General features: G+C 41.0%; 1 protein-coding gene across 3 annotated transcripts in view; it reads left to right on the forward strand.

Annotated features, from left to right (window-relative positions):
- Positions 1–24,487, forward strand: part of MAD1L1 (mitotic arrest deficient 1 like 1) — a 565,246-nt gene that overhangs the window by 222,633 nt on the left and 318,126 nt on the right. The gene's annotated exons all lie outside the window — the stretch shown is intronic.

Below are 24,487 nucleotides of genomic sequence, written 5' to 3' on the forward strand. Positions count from 1 at the left end.
TGGTATATAATATTAGAACTCCCCTTGTCAGAGAGCCTATTAGTATAACAGTGTGAGAGCTATGTGTGTGCTGCAAAACGAGAGCAGCTGCTTGCTTCTTGTTGCCACAGGAGGAGGTGGAGAGGCTGTTTCTAAAAGGTTGGTTTTCCCGCAGGGTTTTTATTTATAGTATTCAACTGTTAAAATGTAAAATTCGTGTGTGTCAGTAAAAATTTAAAAACCGATATTAATAGTGTGAATTTTACAAACTGCAAATGGAGATGGTCTGCCTTTTTTTCTTTTGTTCCTCTCAAGAGTCCTGAATTTTGTAAAAAGTTTGACTTTTCTTTTGAAATGAAAAAGAGAATTGCCAAGAGGTTCAGACTCCATATTTCCCTGACTCTTACCAGCTACAGATTCTGTTCATGTCCTTATCGTTCATACCCACTGAACTGATTTTCTTCTCCCTGCGCAACTCAGAATTTAAAAACGCAAAACAGTTGCAGTCTGCGTAGTGTATCCACAAAGAAAGATATCTGCACACAATCCACAATCAAAGCTTTAATTGTGAGGAGGCTACAATTAAGATTGCATTTGTTTTATGTTCCAAGCTGTAATGATCAATATTAAAGCCAGATGGGTGTAACCAGTAGGATGTGCAGCTTTAAAAGCTCTGTAAAATTTGGGCCCTGAACTACAGTTTAGAATAATAGAAGCTGACACTTGTGTTCCACTTTGATTTGTAGTGTGATGCCATGTGGTTCCTGTGTTTTTCTTTATGGCAGCTATGGTAGTCTACTCTGTGATATGCTCTGAGTTTTCAATTACTCAGTCCTTTTATGTTGTTACTCCCCTTCCCATTCATTCCTGGAAGATTGTGTTTCTGAGATACTATAATGACTTCTCTTGGTTCTTGGAGCCAAACTAATAAGTTGCTGACCATCTAATGTGGACCACAAGCCACTCAAAAGTGATAGTGTGGGTAGCTCCTGTTTGATTCCTGGTTTGGAAGAGAAGTAGATCATAGAATTAAAATAAATGGGCTAAAAGAAAAGGAGGACTTGTGGCATCTTAGAGACTAACCAATTTATTTGAGCATAAGCTTTCGTGAGCTACAGCTCACTTCATCGATAATGGGCTGTAATTTGCAAGAAGAGATCAGTATGAAATTCAAGTGGAATTGCATTAGGAAATCTGTTCCTTCTTCTAGCTGTAAATTTTGCAAACATTTTACTAGAAGGTAGAAATTGCATGAACATGCCTATTAAGAAACATGTAGCACTTCTGTGTAATCCCCCCCAGCCTTTTCAGGCATGGGAATGGGGCTTCACCAATACAGATGAGAAATATACAGCACCACTGTACCATCTTCTAATCTCTTCCTACAAGGTAGTGTGGCCACAGAACTGAAGAGACCTCCTTGCTTTGAGAAAAAAGATCAGCATTCTAACAGAGAAATGTCTGGAAATGACATTGTCCTTGAGGAACAGAAACCAAGGCAGAAGTTGAACTCTTCATACTGGTAGGGGAAGAGGAGGCAATAGAAACTTGATCATACTGCAGCTGGTAACGGGAGACATGAGTTATCTTTTGAGCTGCTACTGTTGTACTTCTGTCAAAAATGTGTTTTTAAACCTGGTCCTTCCCCACCCAGATAATTACTTTTATGTCTCGGGAGATCTGGCATGCATAATATAACCAAATACTGTGTGCCCAAGTGACTGGCAGACATTTCAGCTACGGTGGTAGTGAGACAGTTGTCCAATACTGCATGGGAACAGACCTTCAGAAGGAGGGTCAATCTTAATTTTTAAAAAGATACACCGTTCTACAAGAAGTGTCCCAAACATTTCAGAAATATGATTATAAGTTAAAGTGATTTGGGGCTATTCCTGTGGAGTTCTGTTGAATATCTTCGAAAGGGAAAATGGTAATTCCTTTCTATAGGACAGAAATAAAACTGACTTAATTTGTGAGATAGCACTGCATTTGTATAAAATTGCTCAGTAGGCTGTTTCTGAAGTTTGGTGTGTGTACCGTGACACTGTGGGAGACTGACTAATTTTAATAACTTCTAGAATGGAATTCAGCCCATTTCTGGGGTTGCTACCAGATCTAAGGATCCAGTGTTGGCACCTGCCCAATATTGTGTTGCAAGCCTGAGAGGACCTTTGTTTGGCTTTAATAGGTTCTCTTCCTGCACCCCGATTTTTCTGTAAAGTTATGTGAACTTGTTCTAGGGCACTGGCATTAACAGATGCAGAATAGACCAATAGGAACATCATCTACAGCCCAAGGAGTCCTCCCCTCTCCTCCCTCCAAAGTATCTCCGTGGATTCCTGCTATCTTAAATCCAGATGACAAATCCTATGAGCTAGCCTGTCCATTCCAGTGAGTCTGAGATGGGTAGGATCGATATTTCTCTGAATGTAACTGTCAGAGCTCCAAATGTGTGGTCAATGACAGACCAGTTAGTCTGATACCTACCTTTGCATGTCTTGTCTCATTTATATTCAGTCTTGAACTTGCCAGTAACTTTTGCAGTGTGTTTCAGAAATGCCACTGGAGATGTTATGCAAGAAGACCAAGCCCAGCATATCTTCAGAAATTGTATGGTTCCAAAGAAATACACATATACACTTTTGGTATATACATGGGGGAGGAGATACAATGGGAGTACTTGCAACTTGCTAGGGTTCAATAATGACTACTGTCTAATGTATATCTCGGTTTAAGTGGGTGCCAGTTATAAACTATTTTTCAGTAACTCATCACATTCAGAAAATAACACTAAAAAGCTTAACACATCATTGAAAACTCTCTTGCCCACATGTGGCTTTGAAACAGGTATTTTGCCATTGGCAAGCTGTTCCAGTGCTTCCATATGGTACTGGTTGAGATTATCATGTCTTGCATAGTGTGATGTGCATACAAATGTAAGCGCGGGAATAGTCCCGCTATTGTGGGGAACTTTCCTGACTTCTGCACTACCCCGTGAAGTGGGCTAGCGAAAGGTTCTGAGTCCTCACTCCCACTTCCTTTACCCAGTGGCCTCGCTGCCGTTGAGGACTTCCCTTCCACTCTCCGGTCTGGCAGAGTCCTCGTAACCCCAACAAGGCTGGGCTCAGTATTCCTGGGGGGCTCAACCCCCAACCTTGCTGTGGTCACCTAAGACAGGGGCTAAGGTGTCTCCACTCTGGGGTACTCTCTCTGCACTGGGCACTTGTCTGACCCACTGACCATTACATACAATTTAAAGCAAATGCAAGTTATTTAATCAACAATTAATTTTAAAAAGAATAAGGAAAAATGGGAAAGGTTAAAGGAAACACATCACCCCGCCCTGTGGCAGGGAACATCACAAACAGTGTCTCTGGAATGTCAGGGCAGTTCACACTCTGTTCCTTGTAAGTCCCAGGCCGTCTTCTCAGGCCCTGGCTGTGCTGTAGGGATGCTGTGGGTTGGACACTTGCTCCGGTGGTGGCCACATGTTCTCAGGCTCTAAGTGGTAGGACTCTTCTTCCCAGTGTCGCCCCCACCCTGTCGGGCTTACGATCCAAGCCTGGCCTGGAAAGCCTCTTGGCTGAGGCGTCTCCCTGTGCTGGGCCTGCTGCCCAGGGTCCCCCTTGCTCTCCTCAGCTTCTCACTGCACTCAGCTCCAGACTGCTCGAGCCCCAGCTCCATCACTCTGTCTCAGCACTGCTGCAGCTTCTCTGCCTCCAGCTCCCTGGGCTGCTTCCTTGGCCCCTTTGCCTCTGGGTTGCTACAGCTCTGCTTCCAGGACAGGTCTGCTCTGCAGGCTGCTTCTGTGACTCTGCTCCCAGCACTGACCTGCTTCGTGGGCTGCTTTTCTGGCCCCTCTGGCTCTGGTTGCTGCAGCTCTCCTTCCAGGGCAAGTCTGCTTTCTCTGGGCTGTGCCTCTGGCTTTGGGGCTGCAGCTTTGCTCCCAGGACAGGGTCTGCTCTCTCTGGATCTGGGACAGCTCTGCCCAGCTCAGCTTGCACCTCTGCTTTTTCCTTAGCTCGGCCCCACTCTGTCTGACCCAGGCAATCCAGCTCACATGGAGGACGGGACCTCCCTGTCCTCTTGGCTCCCTGATTAGCTTGCCTGCCCTGTCATTCAGGCTGACCTGGCGCATTGGCCTCTCTCCATTGTTCCTGGGGACTATCAGTCTCAGGGTCCTGACTTCCCATAGACCCTTCCCCTCTTAGTACTGGGAGCTAGCCAACCAAAACACCCCCACTGAATGTTAGTAAGGGGGCAACAGTCCCCTTACACAAAGACCAAAGCTGAAAGCATTCAGAACTCTCTGCTGCTTTTGAGGCATTCCTTTTCTTGTGTACTTCATCAGTTGTGTGGAAAGTTCTAATGTACCGGTAATTTGGGGTAGTCTCTTCCAGTGTATGGTGATGGTGGCAAAACGATGTTTTAAGGAATAATGCAAAAGTTACGCCGCCTTTTGGTATGCTAGTGGTTTTAAACGTGTTGAGTTCATGTGTATTGGGATGGGAAGTCAGATTCAGAGTCTAAAAAATAATGGTGGCCTATGAAATAGAAAGAATTTGCTCTGAGGTGAATGAAGGGAGCTTTGATGTGGTCATAAAGTCTCCCAAAGTGATTTCGTCTTATCTCCCTTTGTCATCTCAGGGCTGGTCTTCAGTACCAGAAAGATCGATGCAGAAGGGGTTGATTTAGCAGGTCTAGTGAAGACCCGCTAAATCAACAGCAGAGCGCTCTCCAGTCAACCCCGGTACTCCAGCTCTCTGAGAAGAGTAAGGGAAGTTGACTGGAGAGTGTCTCCTGTCAATGCAGTGCAGTGAAGATACCGCCGTAAGTCAATCTAAGCAATGTCGATTCCAGCTATGTTATTCACATAGCTGGAGTAGCGTAACTTAAGTCAACTTACTCAAGTAGTGAAAACAAGCCCTCAGAGTCTCTGAACTGATGTTTTTGTATTTGTGGCTTTAAGTGATTTTATGTTGATTGTGGAGGCTTTATGAATCATTTAGATTGGACGTTAAGGAATCCTGTTAGAGGTGTTTCAAATTAGCCTATTATTAACACTTGGTCTCTCAAAGTCCCTCTTGGAACGTTGGTAGGATGAAGTTGTATTAGCGAATGATATCACTAAGTCACCGAATAGTTGGTTAGGCTACGTTTATCCTAAGGCACTTGGAGAGGAAAGGCATTTTATTAAGTTACACTGATGGCATTTTGTAAATGGAAGTAGAGGAGCCAAAAATATCATCAGGTATGTTACTTCCTTTCAAAGTTGAATTTCCCTTGAGTTGAGAATAATAACAAAAATTTAGCTCTGATATAAATGCCAACACACACAGCATTGGAATCCTCTGCATCTACAGATCTGAACATATAGCATTGTGAAGGTTTTTATGTGTGCAGGTATTGCTGTGTTAATGGGCACTCTATTTATCCTTTTATTTGTCCTCATGAGACCTCAGGTTGTTGCAAACTAGAAGATTCTCTCATCTTGGCTAGCAAATGATAAATTAACTGTTCTCTGCATTGGTCTCCTGGTGGATTTAGTGTTAGAAGCTAGATCTCTTGGATGCTAAGAAAGTTTTGCTTCCTCTGCCTGTTTTGTTGTGTGAAAAAGGAGATTTCACTCTCACCATTAATTCAGTTCTGGCATTTACCAGATTTCTCCATCATGTCACTCATGGGGCCGGAAGTTTATTCTGCTCTCTGGTGCAATGGTAGTTTTTCCTTTTGCCCATTTATACTTGTTTTAATACAGCTTCCTGATTCAGCAATTACACCAGACCTGACTCGTTTTACTTTTCCACTCCTGGGCACAACTTGAACAGACGCCGCAGGTTCATAGATTCATAGATATTTAGGTCAGAAGGGACCATTATGATCATCTAGTCTGACCTCCTGCACAATGCAGGCCACAGAATTTCACCCACCACTCCTAAAAAAGACCTCACACCTATATCTGTGCTATTGAAGTCCTCAAATTGTAGTTTGAAGACCTCAAGGAGCAGAGAATCCTCCAGCAAGTGACCCGTGCCCCATGCTACAGAGGAAGGCGAAAAACCTCCAGGGCCTTCCAATCTGCCCTGGAGGAAAATTCCTTCCCGACCCCAAATATGGCGATCAGCTAAACCCTGAGCATATGGGCAAGATTCATCAGCCAGATACTACAGAAAATTCTTTCCCGGGTAACTTGGATCTTACCCCATCTAAAAACCCATCACAGGCCATTGGGCCTATTTACCATGAATATTTAATTACCAAAACCATGTTATCCCATCATACCATCTCCTCCATAAACTTATCGAGTTTAATCTTAAAGCAAGATAGATCTTTTGCCCCCACTACTTCCCTCGGAAGGCTATTCCAAAACTTCACTCCTCTGATGGTTAGAAACCTTCGTCTAATTTCTAATCTAAATTTCCTAGTGGCCAGTTTATATCCATTTGTTCTTGTGTCCACATTGGTATTGAGTTTAAATAATTCCTCTCCCTCTCTGGTATTTATCCCTCTGATATATTTATAGAGAGCAATCATATCTCCCCTCAACCTTCTTTTAGTTAGGCTAAACAAGCCAAGCTCCCTGAGTCTCCTTTCATAAGACAAGTTTTCCATTCCTCGGATCATCCTAGTAGCCCTTCTCTGTACCTGTTCCAGTTTGAATTCATCCTTCTTAAACATGGGAGACCAGAACTGCACACAGTATTCCAGGTGAGGTCTCACCAGTGCCTTATATAACGGTACTAAAACCTCCTTATCCCTACTGGAAATACCTCTCCTGATGCATCCCAAGACGACATTAGCTTTTTTCACAGCCATATCACATTGGCAGCTCATAGTCAACCTATGATCAACCAATACTCCAAGGTCCTTTTCCTCCTCCGTTACTTCTAGTTGATGCGTCCCTAGCTTATAACTAAAATTCTTGTTATTAATCCCTAAATGCATGACCTTACACTTCTCACTATTAAATTTCATCCTATTCCTATTACTCCAGTTTACAAGGTCATCCAGATCCTCCTGTAGGGTATCCCTGTCCTTCTCTAAATTAGCAATACCTCCCAGCTTTGTATCATCTGCAAACTTTATTAGCACACTCCCACTTTTTGTGCCCAGGTCAGTAATAAAAAGATTAAATAAGATTGGTCCCAAAACTGATCCTTGAGGAACTCCACTGGTAACCTCCCTCCAACTTGACAGTTCACCTTTCAGTAGGACCCGTTGTACTCTCCCCTTCAACCAATTCCCTATCCACCTTTCAATTTTCCTATTGATGCCCATCTTATCCAATTTAACTAATAATTCCCCATGTGGCACAGTATCAAACGCCTTACTAAAATCTAAATAAATTAGATCCACTGCGTTTCCTTTATCTAAAAAATCTGTTACTCTCTCAAAGAAGGAAATCAGGTTGGTTTGGCACGATCTACCTTTTGTAAAACCATGTTGTATTTTGTCCCATTTACCATTGACTTCAATGTCCTTAACTACCTTCTCCTTCAAAATTTTTTCCAAGACCTTGCATACTACAGATGTCAAACTAACAGGCCTATAATTACTTGGATCACTTTTTTTCCCTTTCTTAAAAATAGGAACTATGTTAGCAATTCTCCAATCATATGGTACAACCCCTGAATTTACAGATTCATTAAAAATTCTTGCTAATGGGCTTGCAATTTCTTGTGCCAATTCTTTTAATATTCTTGGATGAAGATTATCTGGGCCCCCCGATTTAGCCCCATTAAGCTGTTTGAGTTTCGCTTCTACCTCAGATATGGTGATGTCTACCTCCATATCCTCATTCCCATTTATCATGCTACCATTATCCCTAAGATCCTCTTTAGTCTTATTAAAGACTGAGGCAAAGTATTTGTTTAGATATTGGGCCATGCCTAGATTATCCTTGACCTCCACTCCATCCTCAGTTTTTAGCGGTCCCACTTCTTCTTTCTTTGTTTTTTTCCTATTTATATGACTATAGAACCTTTTACTATTGGTTTTAATTCCCTTTGCAAGGTCCAACTCTACTTGACTTTTAGCCTGTCTCACTTTATCCCTACATATTCTGACCTCAATAAGGTAGCTTTCCTTACTGATCCCTCCCTTCTTCCACTCCCTATATGCTTTCTGCTTTTTCTTAATTACCTCTCTAAGATGCTTGCTCATCCAGCTTGGTCTACAACTCCTGCCTATGAATTTTTTCCCCTTTCTTGGGATGCAGGCTTCCGATAGCTTCTGCAGCTTTAATTTAAAATAATCCCAGGCCTCCTCTACCTTTAAACCCATAAATTCTTCAGTCCAATCCACTTCCCTAACTAATTTCCTTAATTTTTGAAAGTCAGCCCTTTTGAAATCAAAAACCCTAGTTGCAGATTTATTTTTGTTAATCCTTCCATTCAGTTTGAACTGAATTAGCTCATGATCACTTGAGCCAAGATTATCCCCTACAACCATTTCCTCTATGAGATCCTCATTACTCGCCAAGACCAGATCTAAAATGGCATCCCCTCTAGTCGGTTCAGCAACTACTTGTTGAAGGAATCCATCAGCTATCGCATCTAGGAAAATCTGAGCCCTATTATTATTACTAGCACTCATCCTCCAGTCTATATCTGGGAAGTTAAAGTCTCCCATGATCACACAGTTTCCATTAGTATTTACTTTATTAAAAACATTAAAAAGGGCTCTATCCATATCCAAATTAGATCCCGGTGGTCTATAGCACACCCCAAGCACTATCCTAGGGGAGGCTCTAATAGTTTTCTTCCCCAATTTAATTATTGCCCAGACAGACTCAGTCATATCCATTTCATCGCTTCTTATTTCTTTACATTCTATCTCATCATTGATATACAGTGCTACTCCTCCACCTTTACCTTTATTTCGGTCTTTCCTAAACAGCACATACCCTTCAATACCTGTAGCCCAGTCATGACTACTATTCCACCAGGTCTCTGTTATACCTATAATATCTGGTTTCACTTCCTGCACCAGTAACTCTAGTTCCTCCATTTTGTTACCTAGGCTCCTTGCATTAGTGTACAAACATCTTAATTTTTGCTGTTTGGCCTCACTCACATTCTGTACCCTATTAGGCACGGTTATTTTACTACCAGTATAACCTATTAGACTTGTATCTACACTGCCCTTCCTCCTACCTACAGCTGTATCCACTCTTACTTCATTTTCTTTCCACTCTATGCTAAATTCTGGCGTGGAGATTACCTGGACATCTCCCAACCGTCTCCCCCAAATTCCTAGTTTAAAGCTCTCTTAATCAGTTGTGCCAGCCTCCATCCTAGAAGTCTATTTCCTTCCCTACTCAGATGAAGTCCATCCCGAGAGAACTGTCCTCTATCCATGAATGCCTCCCAATGGCCATACATCCCAAAGCCCTCCTTATAGCACCACTGCCTAAGCCATCTGTTGATAGTCATAATCTTGTCACACCTTTGTTGCCCTTCTCTAGGAACAGGCAAAATCCCACTAAAGATCACCTGAGCCTCAATTTCCTTAAGCGTCCTCCCCAGCCTAACATAGTCTCCCTTAATACTTTCCATTGAGAATCTAGCCGTATCATTTGTTCCCACATGAAGGATAATTAGGGGATTCTTTCCCGCTCCCTTTAGAATCCTTTTTAACCTCAGGTCTACATCCCGTATCTTAGCACCTGGAAGACAGCACACCCTCCTATTTTCTAGATTAGGTTATTCTAGATTACATGGTGGATCCTTTGATGTGTACTGACTTCCGCTTGGTATGAGAGCAAAACAGACAAATCCATTGTAACTTGTGACAAAATAAGCTTTTGAACTTTTTTACTCCAGTCTCCATTGCTGTGTAGCTATGCTGAAAGCACAACAGAAGTAAACAATTATTAGGAGTGTTTATAATTTTACAATAAGATATTAATTAAAAGAAGGCTCCCATAGGCTTTGTTTTTGCACATTTAATCATCATAATCTCTCAGACATATAAAAACTATGCATTTCTCAACTAATGTTTTCCCTTTTTCCTTCTGGTAAACTAACTTTTTTCCTGATTCTTTTTTAATGAAGCTTGACCTTGGTATTGTTTTGCTTTTTGGGTGATGGTTTAAGCACAACACCCTTGATGTCCGCATAATTTTGAGGAAAGATTTTCTTGGTCTATAGCTGCAGAACCAGTGGAGGGAGAACAAAAGAAAATATTGTCTTTTGTCTGGATGAATTAGCTAGTGCTTGCATGCCTCTTTGAAAATGGAAGGTGCTCTCTAAATGCTGAGTAACATTATTGTTAGGTCCTGCATATAGTATCTTGTGGGGTTTAATGACAATGGATTCTTTTATGCAGTATTTAAAATCGGGAGGACTATGTAGTGTCTTTTTAATGAAGGTTGAAGAGTCTCTCATATTTGGAGTGGTAGGAAAAGGTCCAATGATCTTTATTGCGTGTTCATTGTTTTTCCTGATTTATACCTGGTAACCCTTTGGATATTGCAGAATTAGAGGAGGGTTGACCAAAGGGCAGTATTAATCATTAAGGGTCTGGAAAAACTCATATGAAGAGAGATTGCAAAGATTGGGACTGTTTGCTTTAGTAAGGAGTCTAATAAGAGAGGACATCATGAAAGTATATAAAAATACTGACTGATCTAGAGAAAATAGATGAGGAGCTTCTGTTCTCCATGTCTCAAAACACAAGAACAAGGGGACCGTTCAGTGAAACTTGTAGGTAGGTGGCAAATTCAAAACTGATAAAAGGAAATACTTTTTCACTCCGTGTATAGACTGTGGAACTCATTGCTACAGGAAGTCTGGAAGGTCAAGAATTTATCAAGATTGAAAAAGTGTTTGGACATTTATATGGATAAAAAGACTATTCAGAGTTGTTAGTAATGATAAAAATTTTGGAATGGCTGTTAAACCTTCCTCTTAGGGGTTAAGTCAATCTCTAACTATTACAGATGAGGATGAACCCATTTGGGGGGCAGATAATACCACATCTGCCTTTTGCGAGGTTCTTACTTCTTCCTCTGAAACATCTGGTATTGGCTATTGTCAGAGACAGGATACTGGACTAGGTATACCACAAGTCTGATTTCAGCATGGCAGTTCCATTCCTAGTTAATGGCCCACAGTTAAGTTCATTACTGGAATAGAATGCTTATACTGGCAAATGTCTGTCCTACTGTAAAACTGGCAGGCTTGTTTTGATTACATGCAGAAGGCCATTTCAGTAGTGCTACTTAAGGGGCAGGGGCCCAGAGCAGTCACGCTTCATACCTTTCACTTTGCTGTCTATTTGAAAGCAAGCCCTGAGGTTCACTATTGATTAATTTAATAAGATCCATAGTGCTGGTGCTGAGTGAACTCTGCTTTAGGGTGAAACAATAAGAAACTGCTCTTAAAGGAGATTGAGAAGGAGAATATTCAGACTTGCTCAGTCCTACTTAATTTTTAACCCTTTTCAGTGCTGCATTTGGTTATTTAGATACTCATTTACAGGTTCAAAGTATAAACTTTTAAACATTTAACCTACTAAAGTAATGTGGAATTATATATGTCATAATATTTTAGTTGTAACTGAATTTTAAATGTGAAACAATAGCTCTTGGGTTACCCCAAATAACTCACGGATATCATTCTTCAGCAGTCCCTGATAGGTCTTGGGGGTGCATATGAAGTTAAGTGGCACAATGTTGCTACTGTCATTCCCAGGAGAGTACATTTGGATCAGTTTCTTTAGTCCTGTAGATGGCATGTGTGCATTAGTGTGATGATGCATTGATCTTTCAGGCTTCATTGTCATCACTGCCACCTCCTACTTATAATAGCACTTCACATTTTCAAAGCAATGAATGGGAGCACTAGAGCAAATCAGCTACTGGCATTTTTACCCCCTTGTCATGTAACCCTGCTCAGACCAGATCTCCAGACAACCATTGTTTCAAAACACTAGCACTGGTGGAGTTGCTACAATAGTGAGGGAAAACTTCCACAAGGCTCAGTGTTGGCAGGTGTAAACACAGGTAAAAACCAATGCGCGGAGAGTAGAAAAAGCCGATGTGTGGGTGCACTGGATCACCTGTCAGATAAAGTGAATCATAAGTCAGTTACACTAAATATTCTGTCTGTAGTGTAGATGGGGCTTTTCCTCTTATGGATAAATACATTCCTAATCTGCTGTCCTCTTGTGCCTAACAGTCTAGAACACAGCCCGTTTTCCTAGTCTATATACCACCTTGTGGTTGCCCATTGCTATGACTTGAAGCCATAGTCATCCAGTAGGAGAATGCCAAACGCCTCCCAGACATTTCCCTGCATAACATTCCATTTAGACTTAGAGAACATTTGTACAGTGGAGGAGATGAACTGCATTTGCTGAAGAAACTAAGTGCAGGGTCAGGGAGCAGTGTGTAATTTCCTAACTAGAATTATTTAAGGATAATGTAGATGTTTTGTGTGCAGTGACCTGAGAGATAATTTGTCATTTATAACTTGTCAAAATTCAGGTCTTTATTCAGATTACTGTGCATCTGTACAAATGGGGGTGAATGTGGTAAAATATTGTGAATTACATAATGGCATATCATTTAGTAGGATGAATGTTTTTAAAATGTACAATTTGAATCAATGAATGAGTGACTAACCTTAACTTTTTAACAAGGAACCTTTCTGTTGCTTAGTAGTTGTTGTATTCTGCCCACTTGAGATGCCCACCAGTTAGCACTGACTAGGGTCCAATCTGTTGTGATATGGAGAGCTTGGCAAGCCAAAGACAGGTCCATTTATGTGATGTCCAGGTAAATTATTTATTATTTGTTTTATGGTAGTGTCTCGAGGCTAGGGCTCCATTGTACTAGGCACTGTATAAATGTATAGCCAACACACAGTCCCCTCCAAACTAATGTATGGGGATTTTGCCCTCCAGTGTAGACTTTTGACTGCAGTCAGTTTCCTCCAGCATTCTAATCCAAAAATATTGTGTGAGGATATTTCATAAGCACCCTCTCCCCATACCCACTTAAATCCAACAATTCCCTGTTCTTTGGGACAATTAATTCTTAAGGGTAGAGATAGGGAATTTTCCCGACCTTATGGCTCTTCTATTTCCTTTAAGCACCTTTCAGCTGCATTTCAAAAAGCGAATGGCAATTTCTGAAGTTTGCCAAAGGAACCTGGGATACTGTCATTCTATAAATAAAGTATCCATGTCTCCCCTTGTGCGCATGGCCTTTGCTCAGAGGCTTCCTGTTTTACCAGAGTATTTAGTGCCAGCAGTTTTCCACAAAATATTGCTGATTTCATATTTTTTACTTTAAAAAAACCTCCTACAGGGTAAATGGAAAAATAAGGTTTCTGTATGTTTGTTTGGAGAGCATGGGAAGTGTAATTATAATTATGAGCAGAGCAGAGTGTGGTGTGAGATGAGCATTATCTGTGGTAGGCCAGGGGCTGTAGTCTGCTGGGATAAATAGCTGGTCTTGAGACATTGTACTCCTGGCTGGTGGTGATGTTTGAAGCATCAGTGCAAACCCTTATTTCCTTTGTCCTTTTCAAAAAGCCGCTGCTACAGTATTTCTAGAATTGTTGAGACTTGGAAAAGGAATGGGAAATTATTTTAAAAAGCAACTTAACATTCTGTGTAGAGCTGAAGGGATAAACTTGTTCATCTGACTTACCAGTGCTCTTAAGATCTCTGCTATAAAAGACACAGTCTGGTGTTTCAAGTCTGCCTGTGTGTATAACCAAGCATACAAACATAAGAATGGCCAACTGGGTCAGACCAGTGTCCTGTATTCCAGCAGTGGCCAATGCCAGATGCTTCAAAGGGAATGACGAGAACAGGGCAATTATCAAGTGATCCATTCCCTATTGTCTAGTCCCAGTGTCTTGCAGTCAGAGGCTTAGGGACACCCAGAAGATGAGGTTGCGTCCCTGACCATCTTGGCTAATAGCCATTGATGGATCTATCCTCCATGAACAGATCTAATTCTTCTTTACACCCATGTATATCTTTAGGCTTCACAACATCCTCTGACCACGAGTTCTACAGGTTGACTGTGTTGTGTGAAGAAGTACTTCCTTTTGTTTGTTTTAAACCTGCAGTGTATTAATTTCATTGGGTGACCCCTGGTTCTTGTGTTATGTGAAAAGGTAAATAACACTTTTAGTCACTTTCTCCATACCAGACATGATTTTATAGACCTCTATCGTATCCCAACTTAGTCATCCCTTTTCCAAGCTGAAGAATCCCAGTCTTTTTAATATTTTCTCATATGGAAACTGTTCCATATCCTGAATCATTTTTGTTGCCCTTCTCTGTACCTTTTCAATTTCTAATCTATCTTTTTTGAGATGGAGTGACCACAACTGCATGCGGTATTTCAGCTGTGGGTGTACCATGGTTTTTTTTATAATGGCATTATGATATTGTCTATTGTATTATCTATCCCTTTCCTAATGGTTCCTAACATTCTGTTAGCTTTTTTGACTGTTGCTACACATTGAGCAGATGTTTTCAGAGAACTATCCACAATGACTCCAAGACCTCTTTCTTGAGTGGTAACAGCTAATTTAGACCTCATCATTTTATCTGTATGCATGGGATTATGTTTTCCAATATGCTTTTATCAACACTGAATTTTATCTGCTATTTTGTTGTCCAGTCAACCAGTTTTGTGAGATTCTTTTGTAATTCTTTGCAGTCTGCTTCAGACTTAATTATTTGAGTAATTTTATATCATCTGCAAACTTTGCCACCTCACTGTTTACCCCTTTTTCCTGATCATTCATGATGTGTTGAATAGTATTGGTTCCAGTACAGATCTTTGGGGGATCCTGCTATTTACCTCTCCGCATTCTGAAAACTGACCATTTATTCCTACTCTTTGTTTCCTATCTTTTAACCAGCTGTTGATCCATGAGAGGACCTTCCCTCTTATCCCATGACTGCTTACTTTGCTGAAGAGTTTTTGGTGAGGGACCTTGTGAAAGGCTTTCGGAAAGTCCAAGTACACTATATCCATTGGATCATGCTTGTCCACATATTTTTGACCCCCTCAAAGAATTATAATAGATTAGTGAGGCATGATTTCCCTTTACAAAAATCATGTTGACTATTCCCCAACAAATCATGTTCAGTATATGTCTGATAATTCTGTTCTTTCCTATAGTTTCAACCAATTTGCCTGGTACTGTAGTTAGGCATACCAGCCTGTAATTGCCAAGATCTCCTCTAGAGTCTTTGTTAAAAATTGGCAGCATATTAACAATCCTCCAGTCATCTGGTTCAGAGGATGATTTAAGTATAGGTTACATACTACAGTTAGTAGTATTGCAGTTTCACATTTGAGTTCCTTCAGAGGTCTTGGGTGAATATCATCTAGGCTGGTGACTTATTAGAGTTTAATTTATTAATTTGTTTGAACACCTCCTCTGGTAACACCTCAATCTGGAGCACTTTTTCAGATTTGTCACCTAAAAAGAATGGCTCCCTCACATCCTCAACAGTGAAGACTGATGTAAAGAATTCATTTAGCTTCTCCATAATGGCCTTGTATTCCTTGAGTGCTTCTTTAGCACCTTGATCTTCCAGTGGCCACACTGATGGTTTTGCAGGCTGCCTGCTTCTGTTGCTTTTGATCTTAATTTTTGTGTGTTTTGCTAGTTACTCTTCAAATTCTTTTTTGGCCTGCCTAATTATACTTTCACACTTGATTTGCCAGAATTTATGCTCCTTTCTGTTTTTCTCAGTAGGATTTGACTTCCAATTTTTAAAGGGTGCCTTTTTGCCTCTAACCACTGCTTTTACTCTGTTGTTTAGCCATGCTGGCATATTTTTGGTTCTCTTACTAATTATTTTAATTTGGGGTATACGTTTCATTTGAGTCTCTGTTTATGGTGTTTTTAAATCGTTTCCATGCAGCTTGCAGGCATTTGTCTTGTGATTGTTCCTTTTAATTTCCATTTAACTAGCTTCCTTCTTTGTGTAGTTCCCATTTCTGAAGTTAAATGCTACTGTGATCAGTTTCTTTGGTATCCCCTCCCCACCAAAGAAGTTAAATTTAATTATATGATGTGTGCTATTCAATTATATTCACCTGTTGGACAAGATCCTGTGCCCCACTTAAGACTAAATCAATAATTGCCTCTCCTCTTGTGAGTTCCAAGGACTAGCTGCTCCAAGAAGCAGTCATTAATGGAGTCTAGAAACTTTATCTCTGCATCCCATCCTGAGGTGACATGTACCCAGTCATTATGGGGAATAGTTGAAATCCTATTATTACTAAGTTTTCTGTTTTTATAGCCTCTCTAATCTCCCCAAGCATTTCACAGTCACCATCACCATCCTGGTGAGGTGGTCGGGAGTATATTCCTACTATTATTCAAACTTGGAATTTCTGTCGATAAAGATTCTGTGGTACAGTATGATTCATTTAATATTTTTGATGTATTTTACTCTCTGATTTCGTTCATATACAGTGCCATTCCCCCACCAACATGACCTCCTCTGTCATTCTTATATATACTGTACCCTTGTATTACCATGTCCCATTGATTGTTATCATTCCACCAAGTTTCTATGATTTCTATTATATCAATATCCTAATTTAATACCAGGCACTCAAGTTCACCCATGGAAGTATTTAGACTTTCAGCATTTATATAAAAGCACTTATAAAATTTGTCACTCTTTAGTTGCCTGACTTCATGTGATGTAATTGAATGGGACTCTCTTTCATTTTACTGTTTCTCTTCATTTCCTGCCTGTGCTTTATCTCCTCTTTACTAGGATATAGAGAATCCCTGTTAATAGATCCTCCCCTGTGGAATGTCTCTGTCTGAACCTTGTACTCCCCCGCACCTGTTGATTTTCCCTCAGCCCATAGTTTATAAGTTCCTCTGTGGCCTTTTTACATGCCAGGAGTCTGGTTCCATTTTGGTTTAGGTGGAACCTCTCTTTCCTATATAGGATTCTCCTTCCCCAAAAGGTTCCCCAGTTGCTAATAAATGTAAAGCCTTCCTCCCTACACCATTATCTCGTCCATTCATTGAGACCCTGCAGTTCTGCCTGTCTAACTGGCCCTGTGTGTGGAAGTGGAAGCATTTCAGAGAACGTTACCATGAAGGAGTGTTGGAATTCCCTTCTTCTCCAGTGTCGATGCAGTCTTCAGCATGGAGCTTACTAGGTTGTTAGCTCATGTGTGGCCCCATCCACTTTTTATGGTAGCACCTGCTCAGAATCCAGCTGAGTTCATTTTCTTGATCTTCTGCCACTGAAGGTTGGTTAATGGCACTTAACCAGTTAAAACTATATGAAACTGGCTGTTGCAGGAGAGATTTAGAGGCCATCATAGGGGGAGGTTACTTGCTAGGCAAGAGTAAAAACCAGGAAAAGAGGAATATGTAAGTGTGAGTTCAGCCTTTAGAAGCAGCTAGAGGAACAGAATTTAATGCAGCCTTGCAAAAATATACTTGTGTGAGCTGAGTAAGATATTTTTTGAATGCAAAAATAAAATATTAGTTTTCCTCATGTTTTCCGTAAATATGGATGAGCAGATTTTGTGCCCAGGCAGGTAATATTTTCCTATGTGATTCCTCTTTGCTGTAATGGGAATCCAGTGAAAAGTTGTGGGTGAAATATTATTTAAATTTCCTTTAGAATTGTTACTTTGTTATATAAACTGAGAATAGTGACTGGTAATTGTTTCAGCGTATAAGAGCGTGATTCTAGTCCAAGATGACTAATAGAGGTAGAAGTTAAATGAACAAAAACACAATAAAGTTATTTTATAAATGTGGGGACTAGAAAGCACAGCTAGTCACATTAAAATGCCTGTGAAATGAAAAGAAGCCAAAAGAGAGAGAAGGCCATACGTGATTTGATCAGATGGTATTGTTTACTGTACAGAATATAAATTGTATGACTTGTTGCCGTGTGGCATGTACACGTGCCACGGGCAACTTAAGGCTTTCAGAGTCTACGTACAACTTCTCTGGGTGACAGTCAGTGAATAGAGGATTTGTTAGAGAGAGAGAGAGACATTAAAACAGATGCAATGGGTTTACTCACCTGGTCAACTGCTGGGAGTGTAAGGTAGAGATGCTCCTCCAGTGACGAGGAGTCCGTGGGAGCAGAGGAGGGAAGAGGAGTAAAATAACAGTTGCCTGCACAGACATGGTTATAACAAAAATAAATCTGCAACTAGGGTTTTTGATTTCAAAAGGGCTGACTTTCAAAAATTAAGGAAATTAGTTAGGGAAGTGGGTTGGACTGAAGAACTTAAGGATCTAAAGTCAGAGGAGGCCTGGGATTACTTTAAATCAAAGCTGCAGAAGCTATCGGAAGCCTGCATCCCAAGAAAGGGGAAAAAAATTCATAGGCAGGAGTTGTAGACCAAGCTGGATGAGCAAACATCTCAGAGAGGTGATTAAGAAAAAGCAGAAAGCATACAGGGAGTGGAAAATGGGAGGCATCAGCAAGGAAAGCTTACCTTATTGAGGTCAGAACATGTAGGGATAAAGTGAGACAGGTAAAAGTTAAGTAGAGTTGGATCTTGCAAAGGGAATTAAAACCAGTAGTAAAAGGTTCTATAGCCATATAAATAAGAAGAAAACAAAGAAAGAAGAAGTGGGGCCGCTAAACTCTGAGGATGGAGTGGAGGTCAAGGATAATCTAGGCATGGCCCAATATCTAAACAAATACTTTGCCTCAGCCTTTAATAAGGCTAAAGAGGATCTTAGGGATAATGGTAGCATGACAGATGGGAATGAGGCTATGGAGGTAGATATTACCATATCTGAGGTAGAAGCGAAACTCGAACAGCTTAATGGGACTAAATCGGGCGGCCCAGATAATCTTCATCCAAGAATATTAAAGGAATTGGCACATGAAATTGCAAGCTCATTAGCAAGAATTTTTAATGAATCTGTAAACTCGGGTTGTACCATATGATTGGAGAATTGCTCACATAGTTCCTATTTTTAAGAAAGGAAAAAAAAGTGATCCGGGTAACTACAGGCCTGTTTGACATCTGTAGTATGCAAGGTCTTGGAAAAAATTCTGAAGGAGAAAGTAGTTAAGGACATTGAGGTCAATGGTAAATGGGACAAAATACAACATGGTTTTACAAAAGGTAGATCATGCCAAACCAACCTGATCTCCTTCTTTGAGAAAGTAACAGATTTTTTAGACAAAGGAAGCACAGTGGATCTAATTTACCTAGATTTCAGTAAGGCGTTTGATACTATGCCACATGGGGAATTATTAGTTAAATTGGAAAGGATGGGGATCAGTATGAAAATTGAAAGGTGGATAAGGAACTGGTTAACAGGGAGACTACAGCAGGTCCTACTGAAAGGTGAACTGTCAGGCTGGAGGGAGGTTACCAGTGGAGTTCCTCAGGGATCAGTTTTGGGACCAATCTTATTTAATATTTTTATTACTGACCTCGGCACAAAAAGTGGGAATGTGCTAATAAAGTCTGCGGATGATACAAAGCTGGGAGGTATTGCCAAGTTAGAGAAGGACCGGGAAATCATACAGGAAGATTTGGATGACCTTGTAAACTGGAGTAATAGTAATAGGATGAAATTTAATAGTGAGAAGTGTAAAGTTATGCATTTAGGGATTAATAACAAGAATTTTAGTAATAAGCTGGGGACGCATCAATTAGAAGTAACGGAGGAGGAGAAGGACCTTGGAGTACTGGTTGATCATAGGATGACTATGAGCTGTCAATGTGATATAGCCGTGAAAAAAGCTGTGTGGTCTTGGGATGCATCAGGCAAGGTATTTCCAGTAGAGATAAGGAGGTTTTAATACCGTTATACAAGGCACTGGTGAGACCTCACCTGGAGTACTGTGTGCAGTTCTGGTCTCCCATGTTTAAGAAGGATGAATTCAAACTGGAACAGGTGCAGAGAAGGGCTACTAGGATGATCCGAAGAATGGAGAACGTGTCTTATGAAGGGAGACTCAAGGAGCTTGGCTTGTTTAGCCTAACTAAAAGAGGGTTGAGGGGAAATATGATTGCTCTCTATAAATATATCAGAGGGATAAATACCAGAGAGGGAGAGGAATTATTTAAGCTCAGTACCAATGTGGACACAAGAACAAATGGATATAAACCGGCCACCAGGAAGTTTAGACTTGAAATTAGATGAAGGTTTCTAACCATCAGAGGAGTGAAGTTTTGGAATAGCCTTCCAAGGGAAGCAGTGGGGGCAAAAGACCTATCTGGCTTTAAGATTAGACTCTAAGTTTATGGAGGAGATGGTATGATGGGATAACATGATTTTGGTAATTAATTGATCTTTAAATATTCATGGTAAATAGGCCCAATGGCCTATGATGGGATGTTAGATGGGGTGGGATCTGAGTTACTACAGAAAATTCTTTCCTGGGTATCTGACTGGTGAATCTTGCCCATAAGCTCAGGGTTTAGCTGATTGCCATATTTGGGGTCGGGAAGGAATTTTCCTCCAGGGCAGATTGGAAGAGGCCCTGGAGGTTTTTCGCCTTCCTCTGTAGCATGGGGCACGGGTCACTTGCTGGAGGATTCTCTGCTCCTTCAAGTCTTTAAACCACGATTTGAGGACTTCAATAGCACAGATATAGGTGTGAGGTTTTTCGCAGGAGTGGGTGGGTGAGATTCTGTGGCCTGCGTTGTGCAGGAGGTTGGACTAGATGACCATAATGGTCCTTTCTGACCTTAGTATCTATGAATCAATGGATAATTCAGGTATTTAAATAAAATTATAAACAAAAAGCAACATTCAGATTACAGAGGCAAGCACCCAAAAGTTAGGAAAAAAGTCAGGAAATGCCAAAAATAAGGTTGTTTGCAGAGTCCTAGCCCAAGCTCCCAGTTCAAATCACCACCCCTCGGAGTCATGGCTCCAGACCCCATCTCCTTGCTCAGCCAGTGCTATTCTCCCGCCCCGAGCTCCCTGTCCGAGTCCCAGTCTCCCCCACAGGCCCCTTTTTCCAGGCTGCTTGCCCAGCTGGGCTCTTGTCTCCCACTCAGGTTCCTCATCTGATCTCAGTACCTCCACCCCAGTCCTAGTCTCTCCCTCTTTCTGTCCCACCAACCAAGCTCTTTGTCCCCTCTACATTTCTTTGTCTACACAGCCTGGGTACCAGCCAAAGGAGCATAGAGAGCACAGGCGGGACAATCTCTCTACTCTCAGTTCCTGTGCTGGGTGCTACTGTGGCCCCTGGCAGTGTGGAAGAGCAATTTCAGGGAAAGTCCTGCAGCTCTAGGCTTAGAGCATGCTCAATGCAGATAGAAGCATTGGAGAATTTTGCTGCCAAACTCTAGCAAGTTTTTACTGAGCATATGGGAAAAGAGATTTTTCAGTAAGCTTATAACTTGTCTAACTATGGGTATTTTTTCATGGGGATGGAAAAAGACACATCCTGGACACCAAGGCAACCCTTCTGCTAAATGTTGTAAGATTTATTTATTTTTAAATGTGGGCCAAACATATTTTCCCTCATCTCATTCTTGGAAAATGGAGAACCAGTTTTCTTGAAATATTCTTAGGAAAAAACAAACAAACCCAGCCTGAGACAGACACTTGGCATGGAAAATTTCAACCCAAACTGTTAGCTTGGTAAAGCTATAAGCAGCTGAAAACATGGTCTTATAATGGGAAGTGTTGTAAGAATAAGTGGCATTATGAGCTTCATCTATCGTTAGGTGTCCCAGACAGAACTGAGTCCATGTTGAGATATTGGGTTTGTGACTCAGGCATGGCAGCACCAAGCTCTGTCCCAAAGCTGGTGTTAATCCTTCCTTAATAACTATATGGTATGTTTCTTAGCTAGAAAACTGCTTCACTGAGAGAGAGGCAGAAATGGCACAGGGTCAGAGAGAAGCAAGAATGTCAGTTGTGGTGTGGGAGGAGAACTTGGTGGTGGAATATATAATTTGTGGGAAAGGCTATCATGAGGATCCTCAGTTCACAGCTTGTCGGGAGAGACTGTGAACTGTTGAAGAACCCATCTGCTTGTCTTATCACCTGTCTTTCCCATCCAAGTTACAAATGGCTAAGGTCGACATGGGATAATAAAAGCACATATTCATTTGATTCTGAGGGAAGCATTGATTGCGTTGAATGAGACAGTATATTTCAGAGTTTCCATGTCAGGTTATACCATAGCCTCAGCCACTGAGAATAAGATTTTATTCTTCCAGGATTAAAAATCCAAGCACATAGTATATATGTGGAAGGATATATATGGGAAGCAAGAGTAATCTGGAAAAAAAATTAAGCCCTCTAAGCTGCCCGGTGTCAGTTCAAGGGTAGAGAGAGCTGCTTGATATTTTTATTTTTATGGAGTTAGTCTGTTTTTTTTTAAATACTCTTTTAATTGAGGTTTCAACTAGGGAGTCGATAAGTGTACACATGTGTGTCTGCCTTTCGTTCTAATTTACAAAGTAGTGTGAAAATAGTCAGCCTCAGAGAGAACCGTTGAGGGTTGTCTGAGGAGGAAATTATTTGATGGTTTGTGACTAGAAACCTTTGGCTGAAAGATGACCAGCAAAACAGGTAGAGAAGGGTGAGGGAGAGGAGAGGCTTGTGCCTTTTTTGTAGTTGTTACTTTTATGGCTAAGGAAGGTTTGAAAGGTTTTTTTCAATTCTGTTTTTGTTTGTTTTTACATTTAGAAACCTAGGTTTTGTCCACTCTGCAAGATGCTGTAGTGAAATGATGACATCACAAGAGAGTGAAAGCTGAGAAGGGAAAGAATTTTTAGTTGGACTGGTTACTTAAAACTTTGTTTTTTGTTAACACCAACTTAATGTACTGCTGGAAGGTGCTCAGATACTACAGTACTGAGTGCAGTACAAGAACCTGTATAGAATAGATTATGCTAGAATAGCACCCCAAAGATATCTGTCTGTCCAACCTAAATAAAAGGTAGGTTTTATGCTCTTTTTTATTGCAAAAACAGCAGCTTGTGAGTTCATTTATCCTCTATAACTTTGGCAATCTTTGGAAAACCAAGGTGGTACATCATAGGTGTCTGAAGCTGTCCCTGCTAACAGAGGAGAGATGTTGAGACTTTTAGGCCTTTTCTTCACTAGACTTATTTTCCTAAAATTCACTCCCTTAATTTGTCATAAAAGTTCAAAAATTTTGGCCAGTGTGTTGAATTATTTCATCCCAACTGACCTAACCACTTTACAATCACACTAAATACAATGAATAATAGATTAAACTCTTTTATAATATAACTTGTGAGCAATTGATGTGGTTCTTGCAGGGATGCTGTGTGACCGCAGATGGGGAGGTAGTAGTCTGTGAGATGGTCTGTCTATTAACATGCAATCTGACCTACAAAAAGGTTTGAGAACCCTAGCCTAGCAGAAGCCATTCACTTTCTTCCCATCTTATGTTGCCTGCTGGGCCAGTTGTTTTGCAAGTTAATTGTTGTCTCCTCCCTCTTCCCCCAGGAGGAGTTTTACTTCTTGTATGCAAGATCTTTTTCCAGAAGAGTGAGTTATTAGATTTCCCTGGAAACACACATTTAGTAACATATTTGTATTTACTCCAGAATGAAATTTGCCATGTATTTCTATTAAATATTCTATTTTGCAGACAACTCAAATTGTCTTGCATATGCACATACTGTGGTAGTCAAAGGGCACCTATTACAATCTGTCCCAGTCTGTCACTATATAGGTCATCAGGCTGTTGTGAGAGGACGCTGTGTGCTTCCAAGGTAGTCTTATCACTGTTTCCAGCTGTGGAACTTAAGGGCACATTCCCAGACTCAGATCCTTGTCCGACACCCTTCCTTAGGACTTGGGATGCCTCCATCCAGCTGCCACACACCCTGTAAACCAGTGTCTCAGACCTTCCAAGCCTCCCCCATACCCTCCCACCCCCCAGTTTCTTGCACATGCTCTGTAATTTGTGGACAGTTTGGAGACAATGTGGTAGAAAAACAAAGAATACAGACTTAGAAAAGGAGTTTTTCAATCAGAGTGTTTTTACTCTTAAAACGCTTGAGAGTTACAGATCTTTGAAATAACAAAACTCCTGGGATGCACCACTGAGAAGCTCCAGGGCCTCCCTTCCGTGTCATGCTTTCCTCTCTGTGGGCCCCTGTGTAGAAGAAACATTGTTCCATGGGGTGGAATAACCAGCAGTTGAGACACCATCAAAATTGATGGCTCCTGATTGCATTCTTGATGGCTTTTCAGTGATAGTCCTTCGAGGAAGTGTCCAATATCTTTGTTGGGCAGGGCAGCTGTCTGGAATGCAGTACAATAGGCTGCCCAACTGCCCTCAGGCAAATGTAGAGTTGTGTTTAACTCAATACAAAATAGAGTTCCTAATTTGATGCAGATGTATCCCACTCTTATATCATCTACTCCTGATGAATTGATGAGCCAAATTTTGCTGCTTATTGTACCATTACTTCTTCACATTTATGTTCGAAAGCATCTAACCTAAAGATTTAAGCTAAACCCCAATTCTTTGAAAAGTATGCCATATATGAAGCCATCCCTTT

Source organism: Lepidochelys kempii, chromosome 10 (genome assembly GCF_965140285.1).
Source record: "Lepidochelys kempii isolate rLepKem1 chromosome 10, rLepKem1.hap1, whole genome shotgun sequence".
Classification (NCBI taxonomy): domain Eukaryota; kingdom Metazoa; phylum Chordata; order Testudines; family Cheloniidae; genus Lepidochelys; species Lepidochelys kempii.